The sequence below is a fragment of the Rutidosis leptorrhynchoides genome, chromosome 1 (assembly GCF_046630445.1).
Source record: "Rutidosis leptorrhynchoides isolate AG116_Rl617_1_P2 chromosome 1, CSIRO_AGI_Rlap_v1, whole genome shotgun sequence".
Classification (NCBI taxonomy): Eukaryota; Viridiplantae; Streptophyta; class Magnoliopsida; order Asterales; family Asteraceae; genus Rutidosis; species Rutidosis leptorrhynchoides.
In genome coordinates, this window is record NC_092333.1 from 320,211,373 (window position 1) to 320,226,270 (window position 14,898).

Below are 14,898 nucleotides of genomic sequence, written 5' to 3' on the forward strand. Positions count from 1 at the left end.
TAGTTTTACTTATATTAATGTGTTGTAAAAAGCGTTTCGTCTGAAAGTGTCGGGAACGAGTCTATCTTTTTCGCATTTAAAAAGCCCGGGGACAGGCCGTTTTGGCGCGGCGCGCCAGATAGGGGGCGCGGCGCGCGGGGTCACTGTACAGCAATTTTTTTTTTGTTTGTATTTTCACGGGGTTTGGTCGAGGGTTGGTTTGGGTTGTTACACTTATCGTGTCGAATTTATCTTAAGATTAAGTTTAAATTTGGTCAGAAATTTCCGAGTCGTCACAAAAACCGCCAAATTTAATTATCTTTTGTGCTTTTCGATCCATTTTCCTGTATGAAAATGGTATTTTTATGCGTGTATCTCCTAGAATACACCATTATGGTACATATATTCCGAAGGTATGCTCATGACATTAAATAATATAAAGTTCATTTATCTTATTCGATCACACGCAAAGGCCAATCGTTAATTGTTTAATAAACCTTCTAATCGGAAATTAATTTATTAATCATTTATTAATGGTTTAATTAAGTGAATAAGTTTTTAGATTAGTTTAGTTAATTAGTTAATTCATTAACTAGTAATTAATTAAATAATATGTAAGTTACAACTAGCTAATGTGTCATACATGCATGAAAACTAGCTAGCTAATGTGTTATGCATGCATGCAAACTAGCTAATGTGTCATGCATGCATGCTATCTAGAGATATGTGTAACTTGCATGCATGCAAATCTCATCTTTAAAAGGAAGAAGAGCATGCAATCTCAAGTGAACTCGCCTCTCTTTCCTCTCTTCTTGATCACTAAAAATAACTAGTTCTATAAGGTGTGTTATGGTGATTTTGAAAGTAAGAAGAAATGATTCGTTAAAGTAGAAGGTATAGATCGAACAAGGTTGGAATTTTGGGTGCCTACCGTTTAGAGGAATTCTTCTTTGGGTTTTCAACTCCGATCTTCAAAAGGCTACAAAAATTATAATCTAAACTTATCTTGTTCGTTATATTTTGTTTGCTAAAAGTTTGGTACATGGGTCCTTGTGAGAGTATGATTCTGTAATATTTTTAAAAATTCTTCCGCTCATTTTGTGTTTGTATCATACTCCAACATATAAAAAGAAAGTGGTGGTTGAAGACGGGTGCTTTTTCTTGCAGAATCATGATGATGATGATATTGCATTCGATAAATTAGTCCAAAGTTTTTTTTGATGGTATTCCGGGGATCATTGATTAAGTTTGTTATCATACTCTTTTCCCTCTCGTTCGGGAAGGCGATTCATTTTATAGTTCATTCTTTGTCTTGGTTAGACTCGTTTTATGTAGCTTTTGTTTGTTGTTCGCTTTTGAGTAGCGTTTCTTTATGTTTTTTGGATTTCTGATTAATGTTTGTAGTTATTTTGTTTTTTCTTTTATATGAGAAAATCAATCAATAATAATACTCCATAAACAACGGCTAGTAGAGAACGGAAACCCTGAAATTAGCTCGGTTTCTAGATAAAGACTAACGATTCCCTATCGTGACGTGTACACCGCTTTGACAGCAGCAAGTCATCAATCATTGATCTCAACTGTACACATGTCACGTTTTTTTTTGTCCGTCATATAACAAGATTGTCATTTTGTCTTTCCTCTCTTGACCGCCTCTCCTCTTCATCTATAAATCGGCCCTAGTTGCGATCTTATTTCTCACACAACAATAAAATTCAATATTATTTTCTCACTTTGATATCTTCGGTAACCTCAAGGTATGGATTCTTTCTCATCTATCTTTTTTGTTTATGATGTTCTGAATATTAAATCTAATCTAATTATCTTATAATATACTCGGCTGTTTGTTCAGATTAGGTTTAGTTTATGTGAAACTTTTACAAAACTTTTGTTTGCAGTTAATCGATGTATCGCATGAATTGGCTAAAATATGCAATTAATTCCGTCAATAAATTGAATTTGTATTTGTATGTATGCCCTAAATCTGGTCTATTTGTGTTGATGCTTGATGATCTTGTCTAATCACGAGTTTGATATAGATATGTGAAATATATGGATGATGATTTTGTCTTTGTTGTTTATTACTAGTAATTTACGGAGTAGTTAGTAAATTGTCGTAGGTAGGTAGGTGATTATGTTCCGGGTATTTACCATTTTCTTACGGTATTTTTGGTTGATCACTAACGAATTACAGGTTGATAGAGCCTGTTACCTCCATTTTTAATAAGTTAGGTAAACTTTTGTATGAATACAAGTATTCATATGATCGAGCCTAGACCCGTCTTCCTCACGGAATTGGATCTAGGATCGAGTGCAATGAGGAGGATTGGGGTGTGGTTGTTTGTTTTGGGCCCCGATGATCGTTTTTCACTTTTGCAATTAAGTGATCAACCACCCCGACCCGGTCTTGATTATTGATTAGCATAATTCACCTTAACACAATGTAAAAATCCCTTGGGCAAAGTCACAAGTGAAAATTACAAAGGCTAGAGCAAATAGTGGAGAATCAACAACCTATAAATGAGAGGCCAAGCTCCCTATTTATAGTATTCAGAATATTCGCGGTGTGCGGAACGCAGATCGCGGATTCTTGCACACTTGTGCGGATTGCGGGATCGCGGATCGCGGGATCGTGGGTTATTGTGCATTATATCGGATCATTGCGGATCAGCGCGGATTATCGCGGATCATTGCGGATCAGCGCGGATTACCGCGGATCATTGCGGATCAGCGCGGGTTAACGCGGATCATTGCGGATCAGCGCGGATTAACGCGGATCAGCGCGGATTTCAGCACACTTGTGCATTACGCAAGGTAGTGCTATGCGCACTATCAAGTCCCCCAAGTTCGGTATTATATGTTGAAGACATATAATGACGAACTTGTAAGTATGCAATCATAGAGAATATAGCAATATATACACTATCAAGTCCCCCCAGTTCGATATTATAAACTGAAAGTATATGATGTCGAACTCTAAGTGTACAATATGCTTTGCTCGTGAAGTTATGCGCAACTCATGGCGCTTGTTTATCAAAGAAAAAATCATGTTGCAACGTTTATTTATATAGCGCTTTGTTATATATTCATAATTTCTAGACTTGTCCTTTGCAATTTTCATGTTTATTATTGTGCACATAATAAACACGTACTTATGCGAAACAATCTTTTATATATTATGAATCTTCTAAGTTCGACAAATCGATCCTTAGGCAATCAATTAGCATTGCGAAGCATCTAAGTATTGGCAAAATCAAATACTTAGGATTTTAAGTTCCTTTCACAATATTTCGGAAACACATGCAATTTCATGTGATTCATCCAAGCGGGCTTTCTTCAACGCTTAGGTATTCATTTTATTTTCACACGCCAAGTGGTTTTCAATTTGAAAAATCAAAGTACGCGTCCGCACTTGATAAAATTTGACCACGATTTGACGCTTTTTTGCATAGTATAATATTCTTGAGAAATTTTCCCGAAGCGTATATGAAGCAAGTCAATTGAAGCTTATGTTAATATAACATATAACACATGACGTATTTTAAGCCTATCTCGCCAACGTGCATTTGTATTATAAGAACATATGGTTTTAGCCCTCATGACCTCATGCATCGTGTGCAAAATCAATCGATAATTGCGGCCATGCTTTTTAAGCAATGTAACCACATGCTTTTAGCACAAATAATAATATTGCCATGCCCAAATACTCATGGACTTAAATAATGTTGCGTCATGCTCGAATAATATTTTCGCGAAGTTGATTTTTCTAGTTTGTGCGCAATTAATTAAATGAAGGCATGCCAAAGATAGTGCTATGCGCTTATTCATTTACTTTGGCTTTAACTTCAGCGGTTTCGAACACCGCGATTTTTTGCTAACTTCAGCGGTTTCGAACACCGCGAATTTTTTTGCTAACTTCAGCGGTTTCGAACACCGCGATTTTTTGCTAATCATTAAAATATTGTTGCCATAGCCATATGCTCATGGACTTAGTGACTTGCCATAGCTACCAAAATTTCCACATCTTGCGATTTCAAACTCGCTAAACATCCGCATCGCTTTTATACTTACGGATTTATTAATTGTCGCTTTAAATTTGCTAGATGGGCCCATAAACTACCCTCTCAATGCAGAGATACGCCTTAATTGTTAGTGTGAAGGCCATCATTTTGCTTCACATTACACGTGGAAACCTAATCTAGCAATTAACTTCCACGTATTTCCCTTTTTGTTACACATGTAAGGCCTCAATGGCTGCATGCATGTTACTTATATATCAGCTTTAAAAGCTATATATAATTAGAGTGCTTTTCAAGCTGCGTGCATGTTACTTACACATACCTACACAGACACTATTGCAAATCATCTTCACAAACTGCAGTGTAAGTGTTTATCGAACGCTACTTTCAACTCGACCACAATTTCTCTATGCGGAGTTATTTTTAGTAAGCCAACTTGAGCCGCTCTCCTTAGACCTTGCTCGGGCGGCGATCAGTACCGCGAAGTCTGCGTTTTTAAAGCCAAATATGAGCCACTTTTAAGGCGATGCACAAGGCATAATTTCATAACGCAAAGGATGTTACAAATCATCCAAAAAGAAAGCAAATAAACCATTGCAAATCAGCAAATGTGTGAATACTTTTACGCAGATACGTGTTGTTGAGCTGGCTAATTGAGACGTTTTCTCAAGTACTTTATTTGCTTTAGTTACGCATATAATTCAAGATGCGGAATGTTGCTACTAATTTGCTTCGAAATTTTCAGCGTGACTATCTTTTGAAGCTATGGCAGAACTATGTTCTTTCAACACTTGTTATACATGGTTCACAAGAAATCAAGGGGTTCAAACACTGCGCACTTTCATTCTATCATTCAAAAAGCGAGACGAAAGTTGAGCGGTTTCAAACACCGCACACTTTCCATCGAAGTTGCAAGAGTTGTAGTGAAGAATTGCGTTGTTAAGCTACTATTGCTGGCAATCTGAATCTGAATTTACAATATTTCTAAACCAAAGTTGGGCTATTTTCGAGACCAAGATGATCATAGTTGAGCGACGTCATTGTGCTCATAAAATATCTTTTTTGTTTGACATTACTTAGTCTGCAATCGGTCAATGCAGTCTCTTTAGACATTTCTGTTACGCCAAACAAGAGTTGCTTTCGAGGTCATGTTTTGACGTGCAATTATTGAGCGTAAAGGCTGTTACAAATTAGCTTCAAAAACTGCGGTTAAACCACTTTTCAAACTATACATGAGGTGCTTTTAAACCGCGCAAATGCTGTTTTCAAGCTGCGCGTAAACTCTTTTCAAGCTAAACATGGCCTATTTTCTCAGCAAAATTTGAGCCACGTTCAGGCCACACTAGGGCATCGTAAAGCAAGTGAATATCTACTTTAAGCCAAACTTGGGCCTTTTCTCGAGACGTTTTTTATGCTAAAAATGTTGCGCATAATTAGCCTTAGAAGGTGCACAAATGCTACTGCAAATTTGCTTCAGAATTTTAAGCATGACTTTTTTTTCAAACTATAGCTGGACTATCTCATAAGCCGCATAAAGGATGTCCTTATGTCCATCAAAGTTTTTATTTCGAGGCAATCCTCAAGCCATAATGGATAAGGTTACAAAAACTTATCAAGAAACGTAAATCTTGCTATGCGCATGTTAAGATTTGAGGTATCCTATGGCGGTATTCAGTTCACAAGAGCTGCACCAATTGCGTAAGTGAGTTGCAATCAGTCATCGCAAAGAGCTGCACTTAACTCAATAGCGGGCTCGCAATTTAATCATCGCGTTCAGTAAAGCAAGTATAGTTACGTTGCATGTTTAGTAAAGGCAAGCTACAATTCAGCCACTTATAACCAAGCTAGTTTCAAGCCAAACAAAGGTTGATTTCGAATCCCCATTTGAAGCGTAAATTCTGAATGTGCAATATTTCTAAAGCCAATCTTGGGATGTTTTCGGGATTATGGTCGGGCCTTACATTCGGGCACCGCGAAGTCTATGCGCTCATTATCTTTAATGTCAATATTAGGCCATAAATAAAGCAGCGTAAACGTCACTCTTGTTGCTTATTTTTCTCGTGCAAAAGCAGCAATTATTCTTCGCAAATATTGCTCTTTCTGCGTTATTAGCGATTCGCTTTATACATGCGATATTCAACTCGAGTTGCTTTCTTTAGACCATACTCGGGACGTACAATCGGGCACCGCGAAGTCTAAATACGCAACCTTTGAAAGCTAATTTTCAGCCACTTTTAAGGCAATACTTACATGATAATGCTCGAAATTGTAGCAACGACCCTCGTTCGTTATTGCAATACAGCTTAGATATGCCGCAAATCATCGCAATGTTCACAACGATAATGAAGATTGCACAATTGCACTTTAAATTGCGCAACAACCAAGTCTTAGATGCCACTGTAACACTCGTTCAACGCAAAGCAACACATGCACTATTTCCAAAAGTTGCTCAATTATATAATCCAATTTATGTTGGAAACTAAACTTGATTGTGGGCTATTTGTTTTGGATTTGGGCTTGCAAGTATACAAATATTTTGGATCAAGATTATAGCCCATTATGTAGAAGCTTCTTGTAATATGTAGTAGTGAAAGTGTGTAGAATGTGTGTAGAATAATCTTGTAAAATATCTAGGTCTAGAAATACTAGGAAATATCTAGATAGTAGTAGATGATGGAGTGATCTAGACTACTCCATTGAGTAGTATAAATAGAGGGCTTCACCCCTCATTTGTAATCAAGCAAAGCAAGCAATAAGCAATAAAAGAAAAGCTTTCAAGATCAATCTAACTTCTAAAAATCATCAATCCACTCTTCCACAAATAATATACATAACCTCCTATTTCCAACAAATTGGTATCAAGAGCTTGGTTCGACAAGATGATGGCCAACAATGTCATCACATTTTCTCGCCTCACAAAGGATAATTATGATCGATGGAGCATCCAAATGAAGACCTTCCTAGGTGGACAAGACTTATGGGAGATTGTGGAGGAAGGCTATGAGGAACCTGCAGAAAAAGGTCCTCTCGGCAAGGAGAAAAAATTAATGAAGACGAACGATCAAAAGGCTCTTTCCATCATCCAACAAAGTGTAGATGATGGAGCTTTTGAGAAAATTGCAAGTGCAACCACCGCCAAGAAAGCATGGGAGATCTTGGAGAATTCTTATAAGGGAGTTGATAAGGTGAAAAAGGTTCGACTACAAACACTACGAGGTGAGTTCGAATCCTTAAATAAGAAAGACTCAGAATCAATTTCCGATTATTTTACAAGAGTCTTGGCGATTGTCAATCAATTAAAGAGGAATGGTGAAACTCTAAGTGATGTAAGAGTCATTGAGAAGATTCTTAGATCATTAGATTCGAAATTCGACTATATAGTCGTAGCCATCGAAGAATCTAAAGATCTAGAATCAATGACTATAGATGAACTCATGGGTTCACTACAAGCCCATGAAGAGAGGTTCAATAAGAAAAATAAGGAGCCTTTGGAGCAAGCTTTACAAGCAAAACTGTCTTTCAAGGAAGAGAGTAGTGAAAAGACTCATCAATCGAGTCAACGAGGTCGTGGTCAAGTACGTGGCCGAGGACGAGGACAAGGATATATCAAACGTGGAGGTTATAGTTCTTACAGAAATGAAGAAAGAAGTCAAAATTTTCACCCGACAAGAGGTCGCGGCAGAGGCTACACAAGTAGAAGGCCAAGGTATGACAATTCTCAAACCAAATGCTATAATTGTCATAAATTTGGCCATTATGCTTCGGAATGCGAGAAGTCAGACAATTACGTGCAAGAAAGAGCAAATTTAGTGCAAGAAGATACCGAAGCCGTGAAAAACACTTTGTTACTAGCATGCAAAGGTGAAGATAACGGAGAATCAAATTTGTGGTATCTCGACACGGGTGCAAGCAACCATATGTGCGGTGACAAAAACATGTTTGTGGAGTTAGACGAGGTAATTAGTGGAAATATCACCTTCGGAGATTCCTCTAAAGTCCCGGTTAAAGGCAAAGGTAAGATTCTCATCCGCTTGAAAAATGGAAGGCATCAATTTATCTCTAACGTGTATTATGTGCCTAATATGAAGACGAATATACTGAGTATTGGACAACTCTTAGAGAAAGGCTATGATATTCACATGATAAATCGTACTCTTTCTTTAAGAGACCAAAAAGGAGGTTTGATTGCTAAGGTGCCAATGTCAACGAATAGGATGTTCATGCTAAATATTCAACATGACATTCCAAGATGTTTAAAAGCATGTTTCAAAGATAATTCTTGGCTTTGGCACATGAGATATGGGCACTTAAATTTTGGAGGGTTAAAATTATTATCAAGTAAAGGAATGGTGAAGGGTTTGCCTCCAATTAATCATCCGGATCAAATATGTGAAGGATGCCTTCTAGGAAAGCACTTCCGAAACAGTTTTCCAATAGAAGCTTCTAGTAGAGCGAAGAAACCTCTAGAACTTATTCACACGGATGTGTGTGGACCCATAAGCCCACCGTCTTTTGGTAAAAATAGATATTTTCTTCTATTCATTGATGATTTTAGTCGAAAGACATGGGTCTATTTTCTAAAAGAAAAGTCGGAAGCTTTTGGAATGTTCAAGAAGTTTAAAGCGTTTGTGGAGAATCAAAGTGGTCTCACCATAAAGGCGATGAGATCCGATCGTGGAGGAGAGTTTACATCCAAGGAATTCAAGGAATTTTGCGACAACAATGGCTTACGACGTCCTCTAACTCTTCCATATTCACCTCAACAAAATGGTGTTGCGGAAAGAAAAAATAGGACCATTCTTGATATGGCACGGAGTATGTTAAAGAGCAAAAGGATGCCTAAGGAGTTTTGGGCTGAGGCAGTGGACTGTGCAATCTATCTAGCAAATCGCTCGCCCACTAGAAGCGTCAAGAACAAAACGCCCATTGAAGCTTGGAGTGGAAGGAAGCCCGGCATCTTACACCTTCGAGTGTTCGGAAGTGTGGCATATGCTCATGTGCCAGATCAGAAGAGGACGAAGCTCGATGATAAAAGCGAGAAACTCATATTCGTGGGCTATGACTCAAGTTCGAAGGGTTACAAGTTATACAATCCCAAGACTGGTAAAGTAATCTCAAGTCGAGATGTGGTGTTCAATGAAGAAGCAACATGGGATTGGAATGTTCTCGAAGAGGAGAACTACGACTTTCTCCCTTATCCATTCGAGAGTACTGCAAGGAACGAAGAATATATAGAAGTTCAAGAATCTTCTAGTACACCATCTCCGCACTCTCCACGTACTCCAACCACTACACCTAATGAAGTGACACCAACATCAGGAGGAGAATCAAGTAGGCTACAACATCACACAAGGAGCATTGAGGAGTTGTACGAGGTAACCCAGCCTATGGAGGATCTATCATTGTTCTGTCTTCTTGCCGACTGTGAGCCAATAAGTTATGAAGATGCAGCAAAAAGCCAAAAGTGGAAACGTGCTATGGACGAAGAGATTCAAGCAATCGAGAAGAATAGTACGTGGGATCTTGCCACACTACCAAAGGGACATAAGGCTATTGGTGTAAAATGGGTGTACAAGGCCAAGAAGAATTCCAAAGGTGAAGTTGAAAGATATAAGGCAAGGTTGGTGGCGAAGGGATATAGTCAACGAGCCGGCATAGACTATGACGAGGTATTTGCTCCCGTTGCTCGTCTAGAAACTATAAGATTGATAATCTCACTTGCGGCTCAACATAATTGGAAGATTTATCAAATGGATGTCAAATCTGCGTTCCTTAATGGCCACTTAGAAGAAGAAGTCTATATAGAACAACCTTTGGGATACATCGTGAAAGGCCAAGAGAATAAGGTGCTAAAATTGAAAAAGGCCTTATACGGGTTGAAGCAAGCGCCTCGGGCATGGAATAGCAGGATAGACAAGTATTTCCAACAGAATGACTTTACGAAATGCCCCCATGAGCATGCCCTCTACACCAAAGTTAGCAATGATGGAGATGTTATGATTGTGTGCCTATACGTGGATGACTTGATATTCACCGGTAGTAATCCCAAAATGTTTGAGGAGTTCAAGAAAGCAATGGTTCGGGAGTTCGAGATGACCGACATTGGACTTATGGCTTACTATCTTGGGATCGAGGTAAAACAAAAGAAAGAAGGAATATTCATATCCCAAGAAGGTTATGCGAATGAGGTGCTCAGGAAGTTTAAGATGAATGACTGCAAGTCAATGAATACACCGGTGGATTGCAATCTCAAATTGTCAAAAGATGATGAAGGATACTTGGTGGACCCAACACAATACAAGAGTTTGGTTGGAAGTCTGAGGTACCTAACCTGCACGAGGCCAGATATTCTCTACGGAGTTGGACTAGTAAGTCGATACATGGAAGCACCTACAATAAATCACTTGAAGGCGGCCAAGAGGATACTTCGCTACATCAAAGGTACGATTGACTATGGCCTGTTTTATTCGCCTTCTGAGCACTTCAAGCTAGTTGGATACAGTGATAGTGATTGGGCTGGAGACATAGATGATCGTAAGAGTACGAGTGGTTTCGTGTTCTATATGGGAGATACGGCGTTCACATGGAGCTCGAAGAAGCAACCCATTGTGACTCTGTCAACGTGTGAAGCCGAGTTTGTAGCAGCAACATCGTGCACCTGTCATGCAATATGGCTCAGGAAGTTACTAAATGAGCTTAAGTTTTTTCAAAAGGAAGCTACGGAGATATATGTGGATAACAAGTCTGCGATTGCTCTAGCAAAGAATCCAGTCTTCCATGATCGAAGCAAGCACATCGATACGAAATACCATTTCATCAGGGAGTGTGTTACAAATAAAGAGGTGCAGATAAAGTACACGAAGTCATTCGACCAAGTTGCTGATATTTTCACAAAGCCTCTAAAACACGAGACTTTTCAGAGATTACGGAATATGCTCGGAGTGACGAAATCAAGTTTAAGGGGGGCTGTTGGAAACTAAACTTGATTGTGGGCTATTTGTTTTGGATTTGGGCTTGCAAGTATACAAATATTTTGGATCAAGATTATAGCCCATTATGTAGAAGCTTCTTGTAATATGTAGTAGTGAAAGTGTGTAGAATGTGTGTAGAATAATCTTGTAAAATATCTAGGTCTAGAAATACTAGGAAATATCTAGATAGTAGTAGATGATGGAGTGATCTAGACTACTCCATTGAGTAGTATAAATAGAGGGCTTCACCCCTCATTTGTAATCAAGCAAAGCAAGCAATAAGCAATAAAAGAAAAGCTTTCAAGATCAATCTAACTTCTAAAAATCATCAATCCACTCTTCCACAAATAATATACATAACCTCCTATTTCCAACAATTTATTCACGCTAGACTGCTTTTCATGTTACGCATATAAATTAACCATAGCTGCAACCATTTGTTGCGAAATCATTTGGCCAATTGCCAATACTAGGGACATAAAACATGACGGCTTTAATGCAAGATGATGCGCATGATGATCGCGAATCATGACAAATCCAATTAATTACAAATCACGTTTGTAAAAATCATGAAGCTATTTTCATATCATCTTTTGAAAATACATGGAAACTTCGCAACAATATGCATGGTGGCATAAGGTAATCACATAAGGTGATCTCAAATCAAAATTCACAGAATAATTTTGTGATGTTAAATCAGAATTATTGAACCACTTTTTAATTCAAAAGTAATTGTAGATGAGATAGAGAGCCTCTCGCAATAATTTCGTTTTAGCAAATTTCGTCTACATCTGAAAGTCATATTTATGATTTCGCAATAATTTTTCTCCATCAAACCTTTAGAAATCAGGTTACTTTCAGATATGAATATACCTTATGATAATTTAAGGTGACACAATACATCTTGAAAGAATAAAATTTTCATGTGAGTGAATTTCTAAATCAGAGTACACGTGATTTGTTTCAGCAATTCATTGACAAAAAGTCGGTCTCGATTAAAATATTAAACAATTGCGTTGATAAATTAAATAAAAAGTCAGTAGTTTTACTTGCAAGGAGATCAGCGATGTACATGTCAGTACATTAATGAGCAAGTAACTTCAACAAATTATGAATCGTAAACTTATAGATCTAGAAGTGGCACGGGGTTGTGCGAGCTGTTGCGCGGAGCATATTGATGTAGAAACGAGAGAATTTTGTGACAAAAGATCACGAGCTTATTGTCTCGGGTCCCACGGATGGCGCCAATTGATCGAGCCTAGATCCGTCTTCCTCACGGAATTGGATCTAGGATCGAGTGCAATGAGGAGGATTAGGGTGTGGTTGTTTGTTTTGGGCCCCGATGATCGTCTTTCACTTTTGCAATTAAGTGATCAACCACCCGACCCAGTCTTGATTATTGATTAGCATAATTCACCTTAACACAATGTAAAAATCCCTGGGCAAAGTCACAAGTGAAAATTACAAAGGCTAGAGCAAATAGTGGAGAATCAACAACCTATAAATGAGAGGCCAAGCTTCCTATTTATAGTATTCAGAATATTCGCGGTGTGCGGTGCGCGGATCACGGATCGCGGATTGTTGAACACATGTGCGGATTGCGGGATCGCGGATTATTGTGCATTATTGCGGATCATTGCGGATCAGCGCGGATTATCGCGGATCATTGCGGATCAGCGCGGATTACCGTGGATCATTGCGGATCAGCGCGGATTAACGCGGATCATTGCTGATCAGCGCGGGTTAACGCGGATCATTGCGGATCAGCGCGGATTAACGCGGATCATTGCGGATTTTAGCACACTTGTGCATTACGCAAGGTAGTGCTATGCGCACTATCATCATACATACTCTGTATATTGTACAGAAGAAGGATTCATATAATCAGTTAATACTGTAGAAAAAGATTATTCTTACAATTTTGTCTTGTTAATTGTGTAACTAATCAATCAATATATGTTTACTTGTTTCTTTTTACAGATGCAGATTTTCGTGAAAACCCTAACCGGTAAGACCATCACTCTTGAGGTCGAGAGCTCAGACACCATTGACAACGTCAAGGCGAAGATCCAAGACAAGGAAGGGATCCCCCTGACCAGCAGAGGTTGATCTTTGCTGGAAAGCAGCTGGAAGACGGACGTACTTTGGCCGATTACAACATTCAAAAAGAGTCCACTCTTCATCTTGTGTTGAGGCTCAGGGGAGGGATGCAAATCTTCGTCAAAACCATCATCGGAAAGACCATTACATTGGAGGTCGAAAGCTCCGACACTATCGATAATGTGAAGGCCAAGATTCAAGACAAAGAGGGGATTCCACCAGACCAACAAAGGTTGCTCTTTGCTGGAAAGCAGTTGGAAGATGGACGCACCCTTGCTGACTACAACATTCAGAAGGAGTCAACTTTGCATTTGGTGCTTAGGCTGAGAGGTGGTATGCAAATCTTTGTCAAGACTTTAACTGGCAAGACCATCACTTTGGAGGTTGAGAGCTCGGATACAATTGATAATGTTAAAGCCAAGATACAGGATAAGTAAGGCATTCCACCAGACCAGCAGAGGTTGATCTTTGCAGGGAAACAGCTTGAAGATGGATGTACCCTTGCTGATTACAACATTCAGAAGGAGTCCACCCTTCACCTCGTCCTTCGTCTCCGTGGTGGCTGCTAATTCATAACAAAGAAAGCTTTTTGTTATGTAGTTGTTATTGAACAATTGTTAAGTGTGTGTTTGTTTGGGACCAATTGTTGGTGGTACTTTGCTAAGTTTTAAATAAATTTTTTTAACTTTCGTTTAGCGACTTATATTGGCTATAACTTGTGATGTTTCAATTGCTTCTCCAAAGTGCAAATTAATTTGCTTGGAAGGGTTATTACTTATTCTCACATTGTTTCACTTGCTGGTGTTGGAATCCTGGTTGCTGTTCAAATTTTTTTAATTTTTTTTATTAGTGCACAAGCACATGTGTAAAAATAGTAATTTGGTGATGATTCAGCAGTGTTCGTGCTATGATTCGCATCTGTCTAGCTCTATAGCATATGCACGGTCTGGATGCGGTTGGGTCTTTGTGAATGGTTTGCGTAGTGCTACTTTTTAAGCAATGCTGTTTGTTGTTTTGGTAAAATCTTGTTAACATTTTTGGCGTTTGTTGGCATCGTTCCATTACATTATTATTTATTGTTATTTTGAAGCGTTTCATTTGAAGTTTTCTAAGACGAGTTGTATCGCAAGGGGTACAACCCCGTTGTTGCCTAGGCGGCAGGCCGGAAACGCCACCCGACAACTGAAATGTCCCGTTCTTATTGATTAAAAACGTTCCATATTAATTGATTTCGTTGCGAGGTTTTGACCTCTATATGAGACGTTTTTCAAAGACTGCATTCATTTTAAAACAAACCATAACCTTTATTTCATCAATAAAGGTTTAAAAAGCTTTACGTAGATTATCAAATAATGATAATCTAAAATATCCTGTTTACACACGACCATTATATAATGGTTTACAATACAAATATGTTACAACAAAATAAGTTTCTTGAATGCAGTTTTTACACAATATCATACAAGCATGGACTCCAAATCTCGTCCTTATTTAAGTATGCGACAGCGGAAGCTCTTAATAATCACCTGAGAATAAACATGCTTAAAACGTCAACAAAAATGTTGGTGAGTTATAGGTTTAACCTATATATATCAAATCGTAACAATAGACCACAAGATTTCATATTTCAATACACATCCCATACATAGAGATAAAAATCATTCATATGGTGAACACTTGGTAACCGACATTAACAAGATGCATATATAAGAATATCCCCATCAATCCGGGACACCCTTCGGATATGATATAAATTTCGAAGTACTAAAGCATCCGGTACTTTGGATGGGGTTTGTTAGGCCCAATAGATCTATCTTTAGGATTCGCGT

General features: G+C 38.4%; 1 pseudogene; it reads left to right on the forward strand.

Moving 5' to 3' along the window:
• Window positions 1–12,949: 12,949 nt before the first annotated feature.
• Window positions 12,950–13,638, forward strand: LOC139870200 (polyubiquitin 11-like; annotated as a pseudogene).
• Window positions 13,639–14,898: the final 1,260 nt, after the last annotated feature.